The sequence below is a fragment of the Arvicola amphibius genome, chromosome 12 (assembly GCF_903992535.2).
Source record: "Arvicola amphibius chromosome 12, mArvAmp1.2, whole genome shotgun sequence".
NCBI classification, from domain to species: Eukaryota; Metazoa; Chordata; class Mammalia; order Rodentia; family Cricetidae; genus Arvicola; species Arvicola amphibius.
Window position 1 is genome coordinate 87,195,487 of NC_052058.2, and position 24,316 is coordinate 87,219,802.

At 51.6% G+C, this 24,316-nt stretch overlaps 1 protein-coding gene across 1 annotated transcript in view; it reads right to left on the reverse strand.

The window, feature by feature from the left end:
• Positions 1-23,321, reverse strand: part of Lrrn2 (leucine rich repeat neuronal 2) — a 59,331-nt gene extending 36,010 nt beyond the window's left edge. The window contains exon 1 of the mRNA XM_038349464.1: positions 23,036-23,321. The gene's annotated coding sequence lies outside the window, so the exon portion shown is untranslated. The remainder of the gene's footprint in view (positions 1-23,035) is intronic.
• Between the last annotated feature and the right edge of the window lie 995 nt (positions 23,322-24,316).

Here is a 24,316-nt window from a genome sequence, read left to right on the forward strand (position 1 = left end):
GTGCTTTATAAGTGTTTGCTATTATTATTATTACTAAAATTGTATTTAGCTGGGGTCCGTATGAAAACAAATTTGCATTCCCTGCTTCTCTGCAACTCTCTTAACAAAGAAAATGGATGCCACAGAGACCCAAGTCTGAGAAACCCTGGCTCTTTAAACTTCCTTACATAACAGGGAGACGACACCACACGTGGTTTGTCCTGGGCTGACCCTTTACCAGGAACTAATGCTGTTGCCTGCAAGGGCGTCTGTGGCCTCTTCCCAGGGCATCCTCCTGGCCACCCTCTCGGGGCCAGGGAGGTTACGGGCCTCGGCTTCTCCTCTCTAGTTTCCTGCCCTGTTCCTCCCAGCTCTTCTCTCCCTCATCTATAAATGTGTCCCCTGTCTCCCCACCCTCTCTACTGCCGTGGCTGTCCCTTGCTTTTCCACCCCTGGGTGAAGGACTCTTAGAGGCAGATCATGTTCATTTTTACGGTCAGAACACCGAGCACGGGGCTTGGCATGGAGTAGATATTTAAAATTTTGAGGTTTTTGGAGCGGGGGGGGGATTGATTGCTACTCTTTTTTTCTAGTTCCTGGCCAGTGTCGTCTTCTTGTTTTCTCCTTTCTTCCTTACACACCTGTGCACATACACACACTCCTACGCACGCACACACACACACACACGCACACACGCACACACGCGCACACGCGCACACACACACACACACACACACACACACACACACACACACACGCACACCTGCTATCTTCCCCCAGGAGCCTCTTAGGCTGCTCCTCTGCCTGGCTGGGTTGGGGAGGAGATGGTGTTTCCCACTGTTAGAAAAGCCCTTCTGACCCAGCTGCAGAGAAGGGCTGGAATCAGTTCCACGGCGCAGTGCGTCAGCTCCGATACCTACACGCGAGGAGGACGCTTGTTCTGAGCAATTTCCATCTCATTTGTCTCTTCATTTGTAGATGGAATTGGCCAATTTCACCTGGAGTGTGCCTGGACTCTCTAGCAACCTACAGCCAGCAAAGGAACAACTTTAGTCGCCGTCTAGAGAGGAACTGGTGGGAGCCGGCCCAGGGTCTCCCCAGCCGCTGAGGCTCTCCCGTACTAAGGCTCGAAGAATGATACCCCTACATGTGGACACCATACTTGAATGTGGTCTCCACAAGACTGAGCTAGGAGGACCGGGGAACTGACGTGGCAAGGGTTTAGGGTTAGACTTGACTTCCTCAGTGTCTCAGGAGAGGCCAAAGCACACAGGTTGGGTGCTTTGATAGAGAGGTGGTTTGCCCCATGAACGTAGGCAGCGCTGACATAACGCTGAGTGAAAGAAGTCACACGTACTCCATTCAGGTGAAGTTAGAAACAGGGAAGATGAATCTGTGCTGCCAGGCTCCAAACGGCAGTCCCCTCCTCCTGTTATGGAATGCACAGGAACTAGGGGGGTGCTGTGTGTTCTAGGCCTCAATCTGGGAGTGATGACTTGGGGACCCTGTACATCTCACATGTGAGTTAATCAAGTTGCACACAGAGAATATGCTTGTTCTTAATTCTACCTCAATGTAACATGGGGGGTTCCCCCTAGTGTTTTTTTCAAACTTTATTGTGCTTATTAATCTCATGAGAGCTTATTTGAAGTACAGGTTTCTAAACCCCCAGTTTGAAATGCAAATGTATTATGAATTTTTTTCATTATGTATTCATTGTACAGGGACTCTGCATTTTTAATGCTCCCTAGTCTTAAGGATATTTTGGAGCAGGTAGCCCACAGGGCAGATGAGATCACAGAGAAGCCTCGGCAGCTGTCTAGACAAAGGGTCCTAATGGCTCAAGTACTATTTTTCCAGGAGCCACGCAGGTGGCGAGGTGGTGACAGGCTCTCAGATGCCCTTGGCAGGAAAGGTCAGAGGTTGGCCAGGCTGCGGCATAAAGGAAGGGCTGTCAGAACTGCAGGTGGCACAGTTAAGTCCGCTTGGATCAGGACAGGAAGTGAAGACAAGGGGAGAAAAATCCCCCTAAACTAGGAGCATTCTCCAGCACTCCCGGGCCTGGTCCCTGCCCATAGCTGGATGGCCTCATCAAGTGGTCAGTTGCCCAGGGAGTACGGTCCCCAGCAGAGGGATGGCCTAAGATTGCAGGGTCTGCAGAGTGGGTCACGTCAGGCTGGCATTCTTCACATGCATCTGCTGTTCAGCGGGAAGAAGAAACCAGATCCTGAAGCTGTGTGACTGGAGACATCCCCCTGGGGAGGATGCAGACAATGTGGCATTTCCAAAGGCGGATGCCAGGGTAGGCCGGGTGTCTGCAGACATGTACAAATGATGTCTTCTGAGCTGCCCTTGACTTGACGATCTAAGAGGGCTTTGACAAGAGGGAATGGACCCACCCACAGGACATGGAACAGGTTTCCTTTGCATCCGTGTTGGCCCTTTCCAAGACCGTCACCACTGAGTAGTGCTTTGACTTGGTTTACACACGACAACACCAAGACAGATTCACCAACCTGTCCAAAGCCACGGACGCACAGTGGGGACTGGACTCGAGTCCATATGGTGGACCGGAATCTGTCCACCATCCTTGCCGCCCTCCTCAGTCTGTGATAGTACATTTAGGGATCTAGAAACGACTCTCTAGTGTATTTTCTCAAGTACTCTGTGTGAGGCAGGCGCTGAGTTCTACTCTGTGGAGGAGACTTGATCTGTGGTCAAAAGAATGACGAACCCAGGCTGAGTGGTTCGTTGGTCAGTGGCTGGGACCTGGAGCTTAGGTAGAAGCTGAGCACTTCCAAGTCTATTGCAGTCTTTTATCATTGGGGCTGGCCCTTCTAAAGATATAGCTTATTTTACGAGGATTGAAAACTGACTTTTCTGGGCCTCTTTCTGTTCTCAGAATGACTCAGGGAACTGGCTGAGAGACAGGCCTTGATGGGGAAGTAGCGGCCCACAAAGCTTTGGTGAGGCTCATGGCTACATAGGACTCCAGGCCAGAAGGGAAGCATGGATCCACATTTTCCCACGGCTTTCCTACTGCAGTCTTTGCAATGTCCCTGCAGCCTTAGCTTTTCTGCCCCAGGTATTATCCTGTCCTCCATTTGAACCATAGATGCCAAAGGTACAGTGGAGGCACCGGCCAGCACTGATTGAGGAGAGGTGGCAGTGCACAGATCTCGGCTCATGGACCTGGGGGTGTGCCAGCAGGGGCACAGGCAGGGGCAGTGGATATCACCTGATCACAGCCGTGATAACTCTCACTCCTGGTTAACCTGGCTAGCAGGGGACCCTCGTACAACACGGGAGACACACTGAGAAGCAGCTGGTTTTGGAGTATCCTGCCGTAGCTGCCCTCATTCTGTGTGCCATGCCTACAAAGAAAGGCAGCTACCACTGGCCCTGCAGGCTGCTTGGGCATGCGTGTGGCTATTATTCACTTGCTCCTTCGCAGCAAACATTTTGAGCCAGATCTGGTTTCTCCTGGCTTTCCACTGGGAAACACACCCTGCCTTTTCCCACTCAGTGCTAATTAGACCAGCAATTGGGGGTTCTCCATTCAACACAGCACAGTTCGGCATGGGTGGACACTCTGCTGGCTTTAGCCTACAAGCTATGTCTGCTTGTGTTGTCCATTCTTTGCGCCCTGCCTTCTATCACCTCCCCCATGGAAAGGCAGGACACAGCCCCCACAGGCTAGCATTCATCTTCCCAGCCTGACCCTTGGGGAGGCTATTAGGCTGCTGTTGCCAGATCTAGGAGGAGAGGAAAAAAAAACAGTGCTCAGGGGAGCTGTGGAGGGCAGAGGGACTCAGAGTCAGAGCCATCCATAAGTCAGGCCAAGGAGAAACAATGATGCTTTCTAGGTAGAGAAAGTCCCTGAACAGCAAGGCCAGGGACAATGGGCTGAACAATGGAAGGGGCCAGGCTCTGCAGGAGGGTTAGGTCACTGCTGCCTCATCTTGGTTAAAGCATTGGAAAGTATCCCCTCCTAGGCCACTGTGGAAGAAAATTGGGAAAGCGGCAGAAGTGCCGCGTACCGTCTGCACCATGGACGCGGGCAGGTGTGGTCCCTGTCCCGTCCTATGAGCCACTTCTGCCAGCCTGCCCGTCTTACCTGCCTTCCCTCTGGTGTACAGGGAAAGGACTCCTAGAATCGGCCTCAGCCCTTCCCACCTCAGGAAACTCAAGCACTTACTTTCCTTCTTCTGCCTTAGCCTGTCACTCCCTTGTACAGGTCCCTCGCGCTTAAGCCTCTGTGAGTTGGTTTTGGATTTTATGGTCCTTCTATATCCATCCTCATCTCCCCAGCTTTCATCTCTGGGAACTCCTGGGGTCAGTCAGCAGGCTGAAGACCCTGACTCCTGACTCCTAGTTCCATGCATCCTTGGACTCTCTTACTGGGCCCAACCTCTGCCCGTCTGCATCCTTCTCTTTATAGGCTCTCCTTACACCTTCTTGTAAACTCTGTACCACCTAAGTTAGACCAGTGACCATTTTTTGCACCTAGTTTTCCTTCCCGTTGGTTCCCCCAAGCACCAACCTTCTACTTGTGTTCTTAGAACCAATCCTAAATCAGATGTTACCCCTCTGCTCCTGGGGTGGCCCCACTTCCTAACAGTCCACTCTATGTCCCCAGTTACCATCCTATCTGTTTTAGTCGGCTTTCCACTAATGTAACAAAATACACGGGATACATCAACTTACAAAGCGCAAAGGTTCATTGAACTCACTTTGGGAGGCTTCAGTCATGATTAATTGGTGCTACTGCTTTGGGCCGTTTGGAAGGAAGCCTGTCATGGTGTGGAACATGTGGCAAAGCAAACTATTCAATTCTTGCCAGGGATGGGAGAAGAGGAAGACATGGCTCCTACAATCCCTTTTGAGGACATGTCCCCAGTGACCTAAACCTCCCAATAGAACCACTCTGGAGAATACACTTCTAACACACCACCCTTTGGGAGTCCCTACTGAAGCCAGTATACCATCTCTCTGTGCTTCTGACAGTAGCGTGCTCATACGTTCCAGGGGCTGAGGGCACAGTTACTATGAACTCTCATTTACTCTCAGTAGACTGTATTTGCTTTCCTAATCCCTCAGGCCCCTAGGGAGTTTGTGTGTCTATGGGGAACCATTGATGAGAAGTTCTGGGACCTGCTCTCTAATGTCCAGCATGAACCCACCCAGACAGGAGTGCCCTTTAGGAAAAGGGTCAACATGGACTCCACATATAACCTTGGTGCTGGAGCATGTCTGACGAGGTGGGTCTGATTATGCAGAACCACTTCAAGGGGGAGTTCTTCCTCGAGGTAGAGCCCAGTTGTACCTGTGGTCCTTGGTGAGGCCTCAGTTGGTCCAAACCTCAGGTTCTCTTCAAGGCCATGTGTGTATATCCACATGTTCTCTGTACTGGGGACCCAGTGTATTGTTAGTGTGTCCCTATGTGCAGGGGTTGGTTCTTGTCTTTGTTAGGGTTTATACTGATGTAAAGAGACACCATGACCATGACAGCTTTTATAAAGAAGACATTTAATTGTGGTGGCTCACAGTTCAGAGGTTCAGTCCTTGTCATGGTGAGGAGAACAGCAGCCTGCAGGCAGACATGGTTCCAGCTACATCTTGATCAGGAGGCAAAAGGAAGTAGACTGAGTATCTCACTGAGAGAAGCTTGAGCATATACAAGCCCTCAAAGCCCACCTCCACGGTGACACGCTTCCTCCAACAAGGCCACACCTACTCCAACAAAGCCACACCTCCCAATAATGCCACTCCCTGTGGGGGCCATTTTCTTTCAAACCACCACAGTTCTCATTACCCTACCTCTACAGAGAGGGTGGCCAGAGGTGCTCAACAAGACATCTCTGGGCATTGTGCCCAGGACAAGGCTGGTCCAGCTGTGGTTCCTTTAGCTCATCTAGTATTCCACACTTCAGGTTGGGGACTTAAGAGCTCCACAAATCTTCCTTAGCTAAACCTTCTGAGGTCCTGCTTGTCACCCCTTCCATGAACAAAAACACCCAGGCAGACTTTGCAGCATAGGGTTGGCATGTTCAGGACCCAACAGGCAGTTTTTAATAGGCTGCTCCTGCTCAGCCTGACCCAGGATCTGATAGCCTGACCCAGCACTTCCTGGGAAGGCAATGCTGGCAAGAAGCAGGGGTCACAGAGGTTGCTGAGCCGAGCAGCCTGCAGATGAGATACAGACTACCATGCAAATATGGAAATTACAAGATAGCCGATAGCTTTGGGCTTCTTAGGTGATAAAATGGCAGACCTGTCTGCAATCAATATTTACTGCTCCAATTTCACTTTCCTCTCATTCCAATCAAAAAGGAAGTGCAGATATCAGGCACTATACTTCAAGTCTTGTCCTGCAAATGGTGGCACTCAGGACAGGCTGGACATGGTTCCTGCCCACACAAACACAGGCACAGCTTACTGGCAAGGATTTACCGAGAACCTACTATGTGTAGAACAACTTTCTGGATGCTAGGGTAAGAGCATACAGCACCCTCATGCAGCAGAGCTCAGCACAATAAACATCTATTAGTTTCCTCTCATTTAACATTTATTAAATGCTGCTTGCTAGTCATGGGACCCCAGACGAGTTAGTTTCCTCACTTGTAAAACAGAGTGAGATAATTATCTCCTAGTGAGTGGCTGAATGGTTCAACAAACTGTAGTGTACCCATCCCTATCTTGGAATACTACTCAGCAACGGATGATTGATGTGGACCATGACTTGATGGATCTAAGTGCAGGAGAAAAACCAAACCTAACAGTGAAAGATGCCAGCCTGTAAGATTCATCTTATGGAACATCTGGACATTCTATAACTGTAGTGCCAGAGAACAGAACATCTGGATATCATATAATGTAGTGACAGAACAGATTGGTGGGTATGCGCTGTCATAAAGGGGCAGCAGAGCGGACTCCTTTGACTCTAATTAATTACCTTATACTGTTTAGTAACTTGAGATAGTGTCTCATTATGTAGCTCAGGCTAGCCTGGAATTCTTTATGTAGCCTAGGCTAGCTTTGAAACTTCAGTCCTCCTGCCTCAACCTTCTAACTGTTGGGATTACAGACATGTTCACCATGCCTAGTTTCTGTTTAGTATCTTGATTTTGGTTGTACTTACACAAAGCTACACACACACACATACACACACACACACACACACACACACACACACACACAAATGAACATGAAATGTGCATAAGGGCTATGGGTCATACCAAGTCAGTTTTCTGATTTTCTTCTCTCCCTCCCTCCCTCCCTCCCTCCCTCCCTCCCTCCCTCCCTCCCTCCCTCCCTCCCTCCCTTCCTCCCTCCCTCCCTCCCTTCCTCTCTCCCTCCTTTCCTTCTGTTCCCCAAGACAGGGTCTCACTATGTAGCCCTGGCTGTCCTAGAGCTCACTTTTCAGATCTCACTAGCCTTGAACTCAGAGCTCTGCCTGTCTCTCAAGTGCTGAGGTTAATGGCATGCGTCTCTACACCCAGCTTGGTTTCCTGGTTTTAACGTTGCACTGTAGTTAGGCAGGATGTTAACTCTAGGGAAGGCTGGATGAAGGCTCCTTAGGACTTCCCTGCCCATTTCTTTGTACCTCCAGTGAATCTACACTTGGTTTAAAATAAAAAGCTGTTCTAAAATTCAGTGCATTCCGCTCAAAACAAGTGTTCAATACATGTTATTTTATTGCTACCACGGCATGCCAGCATGGGAGTACCCCTGTGGATAACTCAGGCTGTTTTTGAGGAGCGTCCAACCCAACAAGAAGAGAAAGACCAGGGGAGAAGGGCATTTCATAGACTCTGCAGAGTGTGCACAGTATGTGGGAGGAATTTCCTGGAAAGCGCTGTGAGTGCTAATGTGAAGAGGAGCCATCCAGGGGAGAAGGCTGTGAAGGTCCCCAGGGTCAGAGGTATGGAGCAACAGGGGTGGCTGCGGAACCAGGGCAGCTGGCTCCACTTGGACATATGGAAGGCAGTGAAGGGCTGAGGAGAGGCTGGCAGAAGCCATGCCAGGAAGTACATGGCTCTTGTTCCTCAGGAGATGGTACGAGGAGACACTGTCTTCCACCAGCTGCCATGTCTGCCTTCTTCACTATGGCTCTCTGGGTACCTCTGCTTCTGGGTGGGACATTCTGTCCCTAGCGTGGAGTAAATGAGGATCTCTGCAAAAAGCGAGAGGCCCAGCTGGCTCTCCTCAGTTGCAGGTTGCACCCCAGGTCCTGTCCTCCACCTGCTGAGGGTCTGGTTTAGTGTGACTCCTCCATCCCTTGTGATCATCCTGAGTATGCAACAGTCTCCCCCTCCCCACAGGCATAGCCATGCATGTAACATCAGGAGAAGCGTTGGAGTGACGACCCATGCACTAGACCCAAATTAACTCTCTTGTTCATCAGCCATGTGCCTGCAGGTGACCCATCAAACCCCTGCTCTGTGGCTTCCTCCGCCGTGCAGCAGGCAAACATCTCACATACGCCAGCTTTCTCACAGGGGACACCAAGGACAATGCAGTTGAGCATCATAATGCTTGTGAAGTCCTGTAGTTTGCAGAGAGAGTGTCAAATGTCAGGTGTAAAGGGGTACTACTTCTGAGAGAACGACCGGTGAGGAGGGGCTTGCACTAGTGACTTTGGCTCTCCTTTGAACCCGGGCTGGGTCTACAGCTAGTGGAAGGGATGGGGGAGAAGAGAGAAAGGACACCCAGAGACCACTGACAAGGTGTGGACATCTGGTCTACCAATGCCACACTCGGAGTCAGACTTCCCTTCAGCTTAAACATCTTTTAAAGATGGATTCATTTTTATTATTTTCATGTGTATTAGGCTGTGCTTGTATTTATGTATGTACACATGTGTGCCTAGTGTCTGTGGAGATCAGAAGGGGGAATCAAGTTGTCTAGGACTAGTTACAGTTATGAATGACCATGTGGGTGTAAGGAGTTGAACCTGAGTCCTCTGCAAGAGCAGCCAGTGCTCTCAACTGCTGAACCAACTCTCCAACCTCTTCTTCTGCTTTTGGCTTAAAATTCTTTTCTTAATGAATTTACTTCTTAATAATTTTATTCGTCTTTTGGCTCCCACTGCCCTTTTGTTTTGTTTTCTTTGAGATAGACTCTCACTATGTAGCCCAGGCTGGCCTCAAACTCCTGTTCTTCCTGTTTCTATCTCTGGAGTACTGGGGTCACAGGTATACAGTTACATACCCAGTCCTCATTTGAGCTTTTCTCCAAAGATCTTCCTCTATACGGAGATGGGCTTGTGGTAGTAAAGGAAGAACGGCTAATGAGTCCTAGTCTATGGCTTGTAGAACAAGCATGACCTGGTTAACATTCACAAAATCAGGCCGCGTGGTTGAGGCAGGGGTGGAAAGGGCAAGGAGACTTAGGAAAAGCAGGACGCTGGCTTAGCTATGCCAACGTCAAAGTTTCCTGGCATAATCCATCTTAATCACCTCTGCAAGTGGCTATGAGGACACAGCACTAAACTGAGAAGACAGAGATTAGAGATCTGGATGTCACCTGCTTGTGGATGATAAGGGGGGCCATTCTCGTGAAGCCGAGACCTGGAGACAGGATCCCCTGTGAGAAAACAGTACCACCACCAGGGACAGCCTCCAAGGACGGCTAACATTTAAAGATGGAGGGGAGGAGGATGAGTCAGCAAAAAATGACATTGGAGTATCCAAAAAAGCCAGGACTATATGGGGTCGGAGAAGCCCAGAGAAGGGGGAGTGCCAAAAGTGAGGGGAAATGTGTCTACAAATGGAGCTTGTTCCCGGGCTTGAGCAGAGTGGAGAGCTGCTTCCCCGGGCTGGAGGAGGAAGCCATACCCGAGTGGGGCTGAGGAAGGTGTGGGCGGTGTGAAGTAGAGCACACTAGTGGAGCCAAATCTCTGAAGACACTTGGCTTGAGAGGATGAAGGGTGTGGGCCGCAACTGGGCTTGAGGAAGGATTGTGTGTTGGTTAGTTTTTCTGAAGCCAGGAGAAACTACTGGAGGGCAGAGGGTAGGTTATAAAACTCATGGGGAGCACTAGGTGCCTTGTGACCTGGGCTGAAACAATGGGAGGAGGGGAGGATGAGAGGCAGTCAGTGTGCCTGAGGGTTTGGTAGGGACACATTGGGAAGTTCTGCCTGAAGACAGCTATTTCTCTGTATGGTGGGAGGTGAGGTCCTCGGCTGAGATCACTGCTGGAGGCGGAGGTTTGGGGAGGAGGGTGTGAAATAGTCATCGGAGAGTTTGGGAGAGCCAGGGGGATGTGATAGGAATACCAGGCACTTTTGAAGAACAAGTCGGATTGATGATGGTGAGCTTGTAGATGTACCCATCTGCCTTTGGTGTGTGTGTGTGTGTGTGTGTGTGTGTGTGTGTGTGTGAGCTTGACCTCAGCCAAAAGCTAGAGCAATTAATCTAAACCTGGGGCTTTGGGGCAGTAAAAAGACTGAGAGTTTAGACAGCTTTGGATAGTGGCAGAGGATCCTTAACACGGACCATAGAATCTGTCTGGAGTCAGAGGAGGGAAAGAAAAGTGTCCAATAGACCCAAGATCCCAAGGTTCAGGAATGGTGCTGTGGGGTTGCTTGGCTAAGCAGGTTGGGAGACCAGGAGGTGGCCATCAGAGGGCAGGGTGACCCTCTAGGTGATGGCTAACTCTAGAGCAAGATCGGATGAGGAGGAGCCACCGAAGGGCTGATGGGCCCGAGGAAGGATGTACTGTCCATAGAGACACTGATCTTACCACACGACAGACATGCTTGGAAAGAGAAGGATGAGTATGAAGGGGAGGGTGATTGTATGGAGGGGACAATACCAGAGAAAGCGTGAGTATGGGGGGAGGGGAAATATGGGTGGATGCCAAAGGCTTTACCTAATGAGGCAAGGGGCTGGCAAAGGGGTAAGGAAGTCAGGGTGACTATGAGACTTAGAGAAACGGCCTCCTTTTACATCTGGGAACTAGATCAGGACAACCAAGAAAACCAGGAAATTGGAGAGTAGGTAACAGACGTAGCACAAGAACAGAATTAGGAGCTTTATGCCCAGTTCCCACAGCGCTAAACACATGGTGTGACATCAGGCAAGTAATTTCCTTTCCACACAACTTAACTTTCTCATAAATAAAAGTAGGTGTGGGGAACTGGCTGAGGTCTGGCTTTCCAGCCCAGGTTAGGAGCAACAGTATGGTGTGTTCAGGTAGTAATCCCTGGAACCCCTAAGTCATCATCACTTGGATATGAGCTACAGTGGGAACCTGAGTGGCGAGAACACCACTAGCTAGCCAGTCCCCAGGGTCCCAGTCACTGACAGTACACCTGAGTCCAGTGTGCCTTTCAGAGGTGGCTGTAGGAGGGCTCAGAAAGACATATGGTGCTGGCAGGGAGGAAGCAAGTGTCCTAGCTCCCCTTGCTGTACTATCTCTGTCCCTGCACTGGTCAAAGGAGCATGTGCTCTACTGAGCAGGAGAGAACAGGTACCTCATGCTCCTCTTTTAGCTGGTGGCTGCAGTGGTCCTTGCTGGTCCCTTAGTACCTCAGAAGCTCTTGACAGTAGAGGAGTAGTGACCACACATCAGTGTCCTAACCCTAAGCCTTTCTCCTCCCCAGTTTAGCTCTGAAAACACTCTGCAGAGTTTGGCACTATCTCCTGGCACCACTCAGAGCTTCCGCAAGGCTGGTCTTTCTCAGGGGACCAGTCCCTTCTCAAACAGTCATACAAGGACCACTTCCAGGGCACCAGAATTCTGAGAGATGCTATGTGCTCAGAGAATGCTCAAGTCAGCTGGTCCCGCCCTAATCATAACACACCAGGAAAAACTCAGGGTCTGCTGGATGCTTGGGCTCAGTAGTAGATGCTCAATAAACATTTACTGAGTAAATGAAGGCATTTCAAATATTTAAAGAAGAAAACCTCACCATGTCCATTCTTTGTTATTGATTGCATGGCTCCTGTTTATTTGGGTAGATAATTAGAAGTCTGTTAAAAACATTCTCTAATATTTATTGGGGCCAACCATGGACCAAGCATTTTACAAATGTGAGGTGATTTTATCTCACAATCCCGTGAGCAGGGGATGTCAATCCATTTTAGAAATAAGCAAACTGAAGCTTAAAGAGAAGCCAAGAGCCTGTCTAAGGCCATAGAGGTGGCAAGTAAGCAGTGGGTCCTGGATCTAAGCTAGATTGGGAGCTACTTTTAAAGGTGAAGCCGGGATCAGCAAGCTAGCTGCCTCCCATGACTTCAGAGTGACAGGAAGACATGTGTGAAGGAAGAAGGCAGCGGAGGCTCCACAGCCTCTCCCCATGGCCTTGTCCAGGGGGCTTTGCCCAGGCAGAGCAGAGGTCAGGCTCCTGTTGGCCTCGCCCTCTTTAATGGCTGGGCTGGTGCGCCCCTCCCTACAGCATCCCGCATTTCATTAAGTACTGCACTCCTTAGTTCTCTGAATGTTCCAGAGGCCTGGAAACAGCAAGGACCTAGGGACTGTGGACACTGTTTTTGCTCTTGTCCCCATGAAGCCTACTGAGTCCTGGCTCCAGAAGGGACCCCTTGTTCCAGAGCCCCGAGTCAGCAAGAGAGTGCTGGAAGGCAGGCGTTGTCTGACCTGTCACAGCAGAACACCTGCTCAAGCTGCCTGGTAGGTGAGCAGCTGTGGTCCACATCTGCCTTTCCATCTGTCTCCTTTGCAGGGCTGTGGAGACAGTTGATGCTCTTCAGAGGGGAGGCTAAGGCCTGAGGCAGCTCCCTTACTTTGGACTATTACTCTGCAGGGACTAGAAGGGGTAGGGAAGGAAGGCTTGCGCCTCAGTCAACACTCTGAGCCCCTCCCTACGGCCAAGTCCCATTACTGCCTCCAGCTCCTCCTCCTGGCTTCTCAAGCTCTGCCTGCCAAGCTCTGCAAATTACCACACATGCCAATAAGTCATTAGAAACCAGAACGGCAAATGTGGGGTTGCCATGGAGACCGACACCAGGAACTGGCAGCCCTGGGGGCTGGCCAATGGCTCAGGTGTATTGGGGGAGAGCTGGGAAGGCTGACTGCCTGACAGAGGCCGATAAGGTGCTACTGAGGCGCTGCCTGTTCTGCCTCCTTTCCTCCCTTCCCAGTCCCAAGGCCTGTGTGTTGCTCACCTGAAGCTTGCTAGGGTGATGAATCCTACACAGGCTGGGGTGGGGAGCAGGTGCAGAGGAGGTGATTGTGATGGAGCCTAGCTAGCAACTAGCCCCAGGGCAAGGAACATTGTAGCCCTAAGCAGCTGGGTTTGGTTACCTATGTTTTGGGGAAACTAAGGGCCCAGTGAGGGTCTAAAGGTAGGGCAGAACCCAAGCAGTGCCGTTCTGAGTCTTTACCTCTGCCAGGCACTTAGCATAGCACTCTTTGTAGATAAGTAAGTACACACACGCACGCACGCATGCACGCACAGTGAGCACTGGTGACTGGAACAGAGAATTCATGGAAGCAGCCAGGTTCTGACAAGATAAAAGCAAGCCCTGGGGGTGGAGGCCCAACTCATTCACCTCCAGCGAAGTTCCTTCCCTCTGGGCCTTGACTTCACTGTCTGGAGAATGTGGAGCTGCTACTTTAAACCTAGTGTGTTTCAAATTAGCTTTCAGGTCACAGGTTATGAAATAATTCCTCCATGGTCACTAGGAAGTCAGCAGGAGGCTGAGTGGACTTCTGGTCTACCTCACTACGTTTGCCTTCTACTCATTTTCCTGTGCTCACTACAGTAACAAATTCACACGAATTTAGTGTCTTACTTGGGATTAATTATTTATTATAGGCATAGAGGTTAGACTGGAATGGGTCTCACTGGGCTAAAGTCAAGGTATTGACAGGTTCATTCCTTTCTGGAGGCTCCAGGGGACAATGATTATACTGCTTTTCCGGTTTCCAGAAGCAGCCTTCATTCTTGGCCAAAGGCTAGCCACCACTGGCCAAGTCTTCTTCATGCGTGTCTCTCCAACACTGACTTCTGCCCCTCTTCTACAGGACCCTGTGGTTACATTGGACCCACCAGGATAATTCAGGACATTCGAAGGTCAGTTGGCACCCTTCATTCTATTTACAACCTTACTGTCTCTTTTATTTTTTAAGCAAATTTATTTATTTTACATCCAGGCTACAGTCTGCCCTCTGTCCTCCCCTGTTCCCCCAGTCTCATCCCCCAGTTACTGTCTCTTGTCTATGTAACAACATATTCAAAGGTTCTGGGGACTAGGGTAATACAAAATGGCTCTGACTCTGCCTATCACACACTGCAGTTTTGCTTTGAAACAAAGCAAGACATCAGATTCCAAAAGCACCAGAAAGTGCAAGGCCAGATGACTTCCGGTTATAAAGTAACCCAGGCCTGGGTTCCTCTTCTCATCTCTTGGAGTATCCTTATGAGAAAACCCAGGAACCCAGGAATTTGTACACCCAGTGGGAATGTTGACAGGCTGGTTTGGACTGCACAGAGGAGTCTAGTTCCATCTGAAAATGTGACTTAAGGAGGAACCAATGAGGGCCATTCTAAAGAACCTCCTTGCCTACAGCCCACATGCACCCTGGCATTCAGCTACCCTGCAGCATCTGACTTTCCAGATAAGGTCAAATGGAACTGTGTGTGTAAGTCAGGTGCAGGAGGCACCCTTGTTCAGCACTCACGAAGCTGAGATACCAGCCTCTCTTCCACATACCTTGACCTTCAAAAAACCCACACCCAAGTTCAGAAAGCTCAGTCTTGGAACCTTTCTCTGGGCAGTTCTAGGGGTCATTTCTAGCATCAGCAGAAGAAACAGCCTCCTTGCCCTCTCTCTCCTTCCACCTGACCTCTGGTCTCATCTCCATAGATACGGTCACACAAAGGCCTGAGCTGAGACTCAGTGAGGCTGAATACCACTCCTCAGAGAATGGTAGGTCATAATCACAGCCTGGTGTCTTTAGATTTTATTCTAATCTAATGGATCACCCTGTCCTCAGACCTGCCTCTCTCTTGGTGTAAAGCGGTGACTAGTTCCCATCCTGCATCTCGTGTTCCAGCGTACTCTGGAAAGGCAATGTGTTGCTGAAGGGGGACGCTGTTCTGGAGGAGTGGCCTTGGGGAAAGGAGGGGAAGGAACTAACATTTATTGAGCTCCTACTTTGTTGCAGGCGCTCTACACAGATTAGATCATTTCATGTGGTGGCTGAGAAACAGAGCTCTGGAGTCACAGGGTGTGGGGCTGCATTCTGGCTCCATCACTTGCCGACTGTGTGTGGCCTCCGGCAAGTGACTTAAAGCAACTCAGCTTTAGTTTCCTCAGCTGCAAAATGGGAGAAAATAATGTCGACTTCCCAGCGTTCTGTGGATTAAATGAGATGAATGCGTAAAGCCCTGGGCGCCTTGTAAGCACGCGCAAGTGTTAGCTATTATTATTAACAACCTTGGGAGGCAGGCGTTATTAACCCGGACTTAATGCAAGCCCAAGCTGAGGCTCAGAGAGGTTAAGTTAAAGCACCCCAGGGCAAGTGGCTAGAAAATGGGGCTCTCACCCAGCTCCAGCTGACTCCACTTGCTCAAGATTGTGAGCCGTAAGGGCAACAGTCTTAGACTCAGCCCAACAATTCCGAGGAGCAGGACCTGGGGTACAGAACGAGCCCTCCTTTCTTAGCTCTTGAGGGTCCAGAGCAGGAGAGTGGGCTATTGAATTAACAGTGGCAATTTAATCCCTGTGACCCCTGGCTTCTCCTCTTTGGCTGACGTCCAAGGGTGTGTGTGTGCATTTTTGCTTATGTTGAGTAGGTGAAGGTACCCCAATGGGTTCTCTTCCTCCTTGGCCTTCTCACCCTCCGCTGCAGAGGTGAGCTACCTTCTGCTCCAGCGAAGACCCCCCAGCTCTCGGGAAAAGGAGCACCATCAAGTTGTCTAGGAGTAACCTGCCAGAGAGAGGAGCTCAGGGGTTAAGATTCAAGAGGAGAGTCTAGCTGCTGATTGGATAAGCAAGTGGAGCCTAGGGGCATGTCAGAGCAAAGGGCCACAGATACCTGGTAGGTCAAGGACATCCGAAGAAGCTCAGAGGGATTCTGAGAACCTGGGAAAGAGGCAAAACCGCTGGAGGACAGACTCCTAAAGGACCATAGCCCTTTTCCCTGGAAGGGTTAAAGAGGATGTGAGAAGCAGAGGCTGCAGGGAAGCGACTGGTCCAGGGACATCCCGCACATGTCCCCTATTTCTCTGCCCTAGCATGGAGTTTGTGGACTTCCTCCCACCCCAAAGGTGACCCCTGACCCTCCCCTCTTGCTTGATTGCTTCTCACCCCTCCAGGTTTAGACTCTTGAATCCTCCCCTCTGCAGAGTGGAATCCCACTTTGTTCTCCAGGCCCCAATCTGCCGCACCTCCCAAGGAAGCGTTCCCTGTGTACGCCCACACAGAGTGCACAGCTCTGATAACATTTATAGTCTAAATCACACAGTTTAGCACTTGGTTTTAAATACTGTCTGGTATTATTCCCTCATTATTTCAGAGTATGAGCTCTGCCTCCTCATCTGAGCAGCTCTCTACCAGCAGCGACCAAGGCTTACACTATGTTCTCCCCAAACCCAAACCCACGGCCACAGCCCCACCCAGACCAAGTTCGACAAACAAGCACACACACACTGATGGACCAGAATAGTTGCAATGGCAAGAGAGTGCTGGAATGGATGACCCCAGACTCCAGGGTCTCAATAATCTAAATTCTGCCTGGCAGTGGTGCACACCTTTAATCCCAGCAATTGGGAGGCAGAGACAGGCAGATCTCTGTGAGTTCACGGCCAGTCTGGTCTACTGAGCTAGTTCTATGACAGCCTCCAAAGCTACAGAGAAACCCTGTCTCAAAAAACAAAACAAAAACTAAAAGAATCCAAGTCCTGAAATGTCTCCATCATATTCAGAAGGCGTCAAGGCTTCAGCCATAACCCTGATTCCAGCCTGGCCTCATGGTTATGGCCCCAGCCTTGGCTTCTGCCTTTCCCACCATGCACCACACTCCCACTAGCTCCTCCTAGCATCTTTCCAGCATCCCTGGCCCCATCCTGCCTCCCAGCCGGCACACCAGCTATTCCTTCTGCGCAGTACCCATTCCACATTTGCTAGCCGTGGTGGCCACCCTGAACAAACCTCAACCCCCAGCCCTCCTATCATGCACCTTCTATTTCTTTTCCTTGCTGTATTTTTCTCTGGAGCACTTAACACTAATATGCCATTTGCTTTCTAAGTTTACTTTGCTGTATCCCCAGACAGCAAAATAAAAGCTCCTTAAGGGTAGAGCTCTCTGTTATTCCCTGCTGCCTGTATCCCTGGGGCAGGCACCGAGGCTCGATAAACACTAGCTAATGAAGAGGTGCACCGCCCACCCTGTGTACGATGGCAAAGGCATGGCTGTGCAGAGAAGGGCTGTGGGTGGAGCCAGTCCACAGATCCCCTGGGTTGTTGGAGTCCATCCTGCCTCATTAACTGGGCCATCCTGAGCGTCAGGGTGAGGTGTCAATCTCTCTCCTTTCCCCTTCCTCCTGTACAGCTTTTATAGCGCCTGTACCTTCAGGACGTCTCGCCCTTTGCCTTCCCAGCTAGACGTGCTCTCCGCTAGCTTTTTGTGCTCAGGTGCAGGGCTTTACAGACCTACCCCTTCCCCGCTGTCATTCCCTCTGCTTCCTTCATCCGGGAAGGATCAAATAAGGCAGAACCACTTCTCCTGGGGGACCCAAGCTGGCTGTTGCACAATCATCGCCTCTTCTGCCACCTGTCTTCTCTGAAGGAGCTGCCTCAAGAGATACTTGTAAACAGAACCGGCTACACCGGCTCTTCCCAGGACACATGAACCTGCTATGTTAACAGCAGCCCGCCAGCGGACCTAAATAGTCCACCTGTCTCCTTTCACCTTCACTACGGGTAGCCCTTCCCCCCTCCTCTGGGGAGCCACGCTTTGGTTGGGCCCTTTCTTGTGTCCATGGGCACGGAATCAGGGTCAACTCCTCGAAGGCCCTGGTGGCTCTGGCCGAGGCAGAAAGAAACAGTGTTAGAGCTGAACTATCAGTCCTGGGGGCCGCAGACACGACTCATTGGTACAGAGCTGGCTTGGCACGTAAAAGATCCTAGGTTTGATCCCTAGTACCTAAGATACGGACAACAAAAACAGCTTAAAGGCATTGGCTAGCACAGCCTGTTCGAAAAGGAAGAAGGGGTCAGGGAGATACTGAAGTTCCCTAATGAGTGACAGGCAATACTGGTTTGAACAGGGCAGGCATGGAGAACTTGTTCCAGGAGGAAGAGGCTAGCTAGGCGAGTGGGCTATGTGACTCCAGGGTACTCCCTAGGCCTGCTGGATCCTGGGGGTGCTGCAGTGGCTCATATATGTCTCCTTGAGCAAGCCTGAGCCTCGGTCGTTCCATTTTGAAATTAGGGACAAGAGTAGCACCCGGGTAATAGGGGTGTTTGGGGTCTAGCTGAACGACACAGGTAAAGCACTTGGCATTGTGCCTGACACGAGCTCTCAGCAAATGCTAGGGGCTATAATGTGTGTCATTACAGGTGGGGAGGTGGAAGCTGAGAAACCATTTCTGCCCCAGGAACTCCGGGCCTGCTCTTCATGTTGGAACTTGCTTCAAGTCCATCAAACGCCGAACAGCAGGGAAGATGTGGGTGGAAGAAACACACGGAGACAAACTGAATTCTAAAGCAGACCCTGGTTAAACTCACCTCCTGCAGCAGCTCTCCCAGGTCCCCAGGAAGTACCAGAAGCCAGAGTGCAAGACCTTGCTGCTGCAGAGACTAGGCACTGATGACTTAGAAAAGTGTAGGAGGCCAAGGTCACACAATCAAACCCAGCAGGGCTGGCCCAGCCCCCTGCTTGGCAGCCCACTCTTTTAGACCAAGGGGTGTGGGGCTGTTCTGGGTAGCTAGCCAGCCCCACGAGAAGTCCAGCTCCTAGCACCAGGACAAAAAGCTGAAGAGGGACACTAAGTGGTGTTAGTGATGTTCACAAAGGGACAACACCTACACACCACAGTGCCTTTTCATACAATTCCTGTGCCCCGGACACCCTCGGCACCCCGTCCTGAGACCCTCCACCTCTGCTCGCTGGCCCCTTCTAAAGCCTTGTCTCGAATTTAGCAAATCTAGTCTGCAGATGTGAGTAGACTCCTCTCTTCAGCCCTGAACTACAGCGTTGACTCCTTGATAATAATATCAATTTACATAGCATTTCTTCTATTTCAGACACTGTTCTGGGTTCACTGCCCTGTGTTCCTGCCTCTTATGAAGTAGGTACTATTATCAAACCAGTTATAGATGAGAAAATGGAGACACAGAGAGGTCATATGACTTTTCCAGGGTCTCCCACAACAAGTGTTATAGCCTGTTATAGAACTCGGGCGGGTGGCTCCACCTACTCTATACCCTTTATGCGAGCTCCCCAATGTCAGAGACAATAGCTGATTCATCTGTTTCTGCACAGAGTAGGTACATTAGGGAAGACATCTGCCTGAACAAGTAAAGCCTGAATGAGACAAACGCCACACAATTTCAGCCTGTGCGTTATAGCCTAGAGACACCTACACCATACAGGAAGTCTAAGACAAGGAAGCCTCTCTCTGGTTTGTCCTCTCCTAGGGGCCAGTCACACACATTCCTGCAGCAGGACCCGTCTTACTGTGGCTATTTTTCCACGCCCTGGGGTTTACTTTGAAGTTATCCTCTACCATTGTCTCCTTCCTGTTTGTGCCCCCATTGCCTGTCCCACTTCCAGCCTTGACCACTGACCTTGTCCTGGCCCGCAGTCCTTGCACCCAAGCTACCTACCCCCATTCTCTGTCTCTGGGCTTTTGCGATAGTACATGCTTACCCGAGGAGGCTGAGAACGGGAGCAACCCTGACTCATTAGGTCGACCAAGGAAGGAGCTCCAACACTGACCTCAGAGGAACATGGCGATGTCCTCCTCACTCTTAGCCTGCCCCCACGAAGGTGGAAGCCTAGGGAAAGTGAGGGTAGCTACAGCTTGTCACACTTGTGGGTCAGGAAGATTCTCTGCCCTCCCTGTGTCCTCGGCAGCGCCCTCACTCCTATAGGAAGCATCCCTGGATCATGTGAGAAGGTTTTATTCATGCAATCATTCAGCAAATACAGCCTGTACTCTGAGGAGAGAGACAAGACCCACTCCTGAAAAGCTAGGGCAAATGTAGAATTTAGCAGATGTCATAAACATCGTAAGAGCCAACTGAACTGCAGTGGGAGCTTCACAAAATGAGGGTGAGGCTGAGTGCTCCATTCTGTCCAGGCCCAGACTCCTCAGTTAGAAAGCAGGGGCCATGATGCAGCTCTTTTTTGTTTTGTTTTGTTTTGTTTTGTTTTTCGAGACAGTCCTGGTTGCCCTGGAACTCGCTTTTTAGGCCAAACTGACCTCAAACTCACAGAGTTCCACCTGTGTCTGCCTCCCAAATGCTGGGATTAAAGGCGTGCGCCACCACCGCCCGGCTTCTGATGCAGTTCTTTAGGTGGACCGAATGCGATGGTTTCTGTAACGTTCCTCACACAGGCTAGTGCAGAGCAGCTGCTCCCTAAACCATCACTGCCTCCCTCCTTGTACAAACCACTGCCTTCTACATAGCCCTGGCCTCCAAGACAGACAATCGTATGTAAACTGCTCCATCCTTTCAGATTAGCAGTACTTAAGTGGTACATCATCTATGCTTAGCAATGAACCTGGGATAGTAAGGGCCATTCTGTGATGGTGTTGTTAATTTGCTAGGGTTTATACTCCTCTCCCTCCACCAAACCTTTGGAACTAACCAACTCTCACGTTCAGCTCTGCCTGAGACATGGAGGTTTGTCTGTTACTTGTATCCCCCACTCTTACAATAGTATTAGGCACACAGTAGGTGTTCAATGAGTAGCTGTTGCATGAAAAAGTTTTTTTTAAAGCAGTGTGTTTTCTCTTTTCCTTCAAATAAAAGAAACAGGGAGTAGAGAGTAGGAGAAGCAAGTGAGCGGATGGCAGGATACAGGGGACGCCAGGGACAAGGACATTCAGGTGCCAGACCTGTCAGCCTGGCACTCTCTACCAAGGGGATTCATTGGGGACAACTGTACATATGCTCCTGCTGTCAAGACTTGAGTGAGCCACTGTGTGCCCAGCTTGGGGTTTAAGCTGCATCTTACAGAAAGGCAGAGATGGAGGCAGAGACCTGGAAGGAACGGAGGGAAGGTAAACTTGGAGAGGAGGAGGAGGGTGATAGATGAGCCGTGTGGTGTGAGGGCAAAGGGAGATGGAGAGGTGCTTGAGGAGCAGAGAGTAAGGGGGGAATGGGACGAAAGGGGGAGCACCAGCAGTTAGCAAGCAATCGGCTGGCCTAGCTTGGTTACAAGAGGCTTAGATCTCTGAGGTCCTACTGCCATTGGGTGTCTCCCTCAGGCTCTGTCAGATGTGGAGGCTCTGTCAGGAGATGTGGGTTTGGGGAGGCTTCTAGGTGCTGGACCACGGAAGTGTCAAAACCCCTGAAATACCAGAGAGTCCTTTCTTTCTACCCTTTCCAGATAACATTCTAGCCCAGAATCTGGCCAGGCACCAGTAGACAGGCAGTTCAGGGAAGGAGGAAGGCCTGAGAGAAACAGACCCCCAGCTGTGCTCCTTTTCTTCCACTTCTTCACAACATCTCCTGGTCAGGAAAGTGGGTCAAGCCACCCACATGTGACTTTCTCTGGTAAGTAGAGGACCCATTGGCCGGGGGGTGGGGGGCTTCGCGTCCAGCGCTCAGTCCTGCCCATCTCTGCTCTTTTGGAGGACTGTTCAGTGGACAGGGGGTTGCTGGCCTTCTCCCCGGGAAAGGGAACACTGGCCAGAGAGATGTCGAGACAGGGGGCATGGAGCCAGTCATCTTTCTGGATAAGTAAAGACGCCTAGGTCTTTGCTTCTGGTCCCCCTCAACAACGGTGAAGAAGCTGTCAAGAGGCCGTTCCTGCTGTCCTGTCCTGACCTGGTGTCTCTCTCCACTGCTCCCCTCTCCTGGGGTCTTCAAGCAGAGGGCCAGCCAGTCGATCTCTGGCAACTAGTGGCAAACAGCGCTGTGCCCAGCCCACCCCCTCTAAGCCCTGCCAGTCGCCCAATTAGAAGCTGCGTTGGCTTCAACAGATGGGAGCTGCGGCAGCCTGAGGAACAGAGCACAAAGCCCAGCTGACATTTTCCTTCCTGTTCATTTGGTGGGGGAGGAAGGAAAGGGGCCGCCAGGAGCATTGTAACACCCCACTAGGGCCCACCCCCGGGGTCCAGTTCACCCCACCTCTTCTGTCCTCTCCGTTCAGCTGCCTCACCCCGCCACTCGCGGCTCTTGGCTGGCTGGGCAGCCTGCGCCCGCACAGCCATGTCATGCCAGCAGGACAGAAGGCCCACCTGTGGCTGACCAGCCCGGCCTGCGGTGATGCGGTGGTCTCGGAGCTGCTTCAAAACACACAGCACCCAGGCTAAGCCCGGCTGGCACCTCCCTCTCTCAAATGTCCCATCCTAGACTGCAGTCAGACCCCAGTCTCCCACCCAGGAGAAGCATGGCTCTCGGTGCCAGATACTTCGAACAGACCCAACCGAGGCCATCCTGTCTTTTCCGCACCGCCACCACCCGAGCTCCCAGGAAGAGAAAGTCCCCTAGGCTCTGGTGCGCTTCTATCCTGAGTCCGCTTCTGTCACGCCCTCTCTAACCCCAGGGCCACCTCTTTGGCTCCTCTACATCTCCATGGCTCCCCGCTACCCAGCAACAGTTTGAGGGTTTGGGCTTCTCTTAATAGGTTCAGGCCCCGACCCCCACCTCCGCCGCTCGGGTCCAGGCGGTGCAGAGGCCACCTCCTTTGCATTTTTCAGCTCTCCTTCTCTCGCCCCTCCCGGCCTTCTCCCAAGTCACCAGCTCTCCTGCAGGCATCTTGGCGACCGCCGCGGTCGCGGCCGCGCTCCCCTCCCCCACCCGGTCAGCAGAGTCCGAGCTGCGGGGACTGGATCACGGCGATCCTTTCGGCCAAACCAGAGGCCTCGGCGTCCACGACCCTGGCCGCCCCTGAGCCGCACACTCACCGCATGAGAGCCGTTCTATGTCTGTCGCTCGCCTCCCGGCTGGGGATGTTGCTCGCGCCCTCCGCGACGCGCCGCCACCGAGGCCCGGGAAGCTCGCAGGGCGCCTTCCCCAACCTGCTCTTGTCTTGGGAGTGGTCGCGATGCCGGGCCTGCGAGGACGTCAAGGCAATGGCAGTGTCCCCAGTCCTGTGTGCCGCGGCCGGAGGCTGGCGGCTAGGGCCGGCGCTCCCGGAGCGCCGCGCGTCTGCCGACAACAGAGCAGGCCCGCGGCGCCCGGCGCCCCCGCCGCGCCTCCTCCCTCCCGGCAGCTCGCGCTCGTCCTCCTCACTAGCTGCTCCACCGCGCTCCCAACCTCCCCAGCCCACTCTGGTCGCCTCCTCCCTGTCTGCTTGCCACGCCAACCCCCTCCAGTCCCGCTGCCATTTTAACTCCTGAGTGGCCAGAAGCCCCTTCTGCTTCAAAAGGCACACACCCCAGAGGAAGGAGTTGGGTGGAGCACGATGATGTAGTTTGAGCGGTTCTTCTGCATCAAGACCCAATGCTTGCGGGAGAGAGGGAGAAGGGCATGACGCTTGGGGCTCTGAGGAGAAGTGAATGGCATTGCTGATGCTCCCTCCGACCCTCTTGCAAAAGCCAGAAGAACAGATGGGGGAATTCAGCGTGTAGGACAGGTGTGGCTCACAGACACAGCTGGGGCTGTGACCACAGTTTTTGCATACTGCTACCCTCCCGGTGTTAACCGGTGGGTAAGGACAGTAGCGGTGGGTGAGTTTGTCCATGGGACTGGTGACTCTTCTGCCAGAGGGAGGAGTAACCTTTCCAGCATTGCCTCTAGATAAGGCTGCTCTAGGCTTCCAACACTTAGGAAAGGGGTTTAGTCTCAGTGGGATTGAGGAAGGAATTGACAGGACCCACCCAAACATGGCTTAGGGTTCTCCACCTGCAGGCTGGCCGTTATGAAGCTATTAAACTAGGAAGTGGAACAAGATCCCATGTATGCAAAAAGGGGTGCTAGGCTACTGCTTGGTGACTTAGAAAATTTGGGTCACTACCACACACTGGGGCTTAGAAAAGCAGATCTCCTGCTGCAGATAAGGCTTCAGGCCCAAGGCTTCAGACCCTTTAAAAGTCTTTAAAGGCCTTTGGTGTGGGCCACTCAGAATGGACACCATAACTCAGCTTCATAGCAGGCCACGCCCGATCCGAGCCTGGAAAAATCACTAAGAGAGAAGATGGAGCCCAAGGCATGGGGACTTCTGTAAGTCAGGGCCTCCGTAGGTC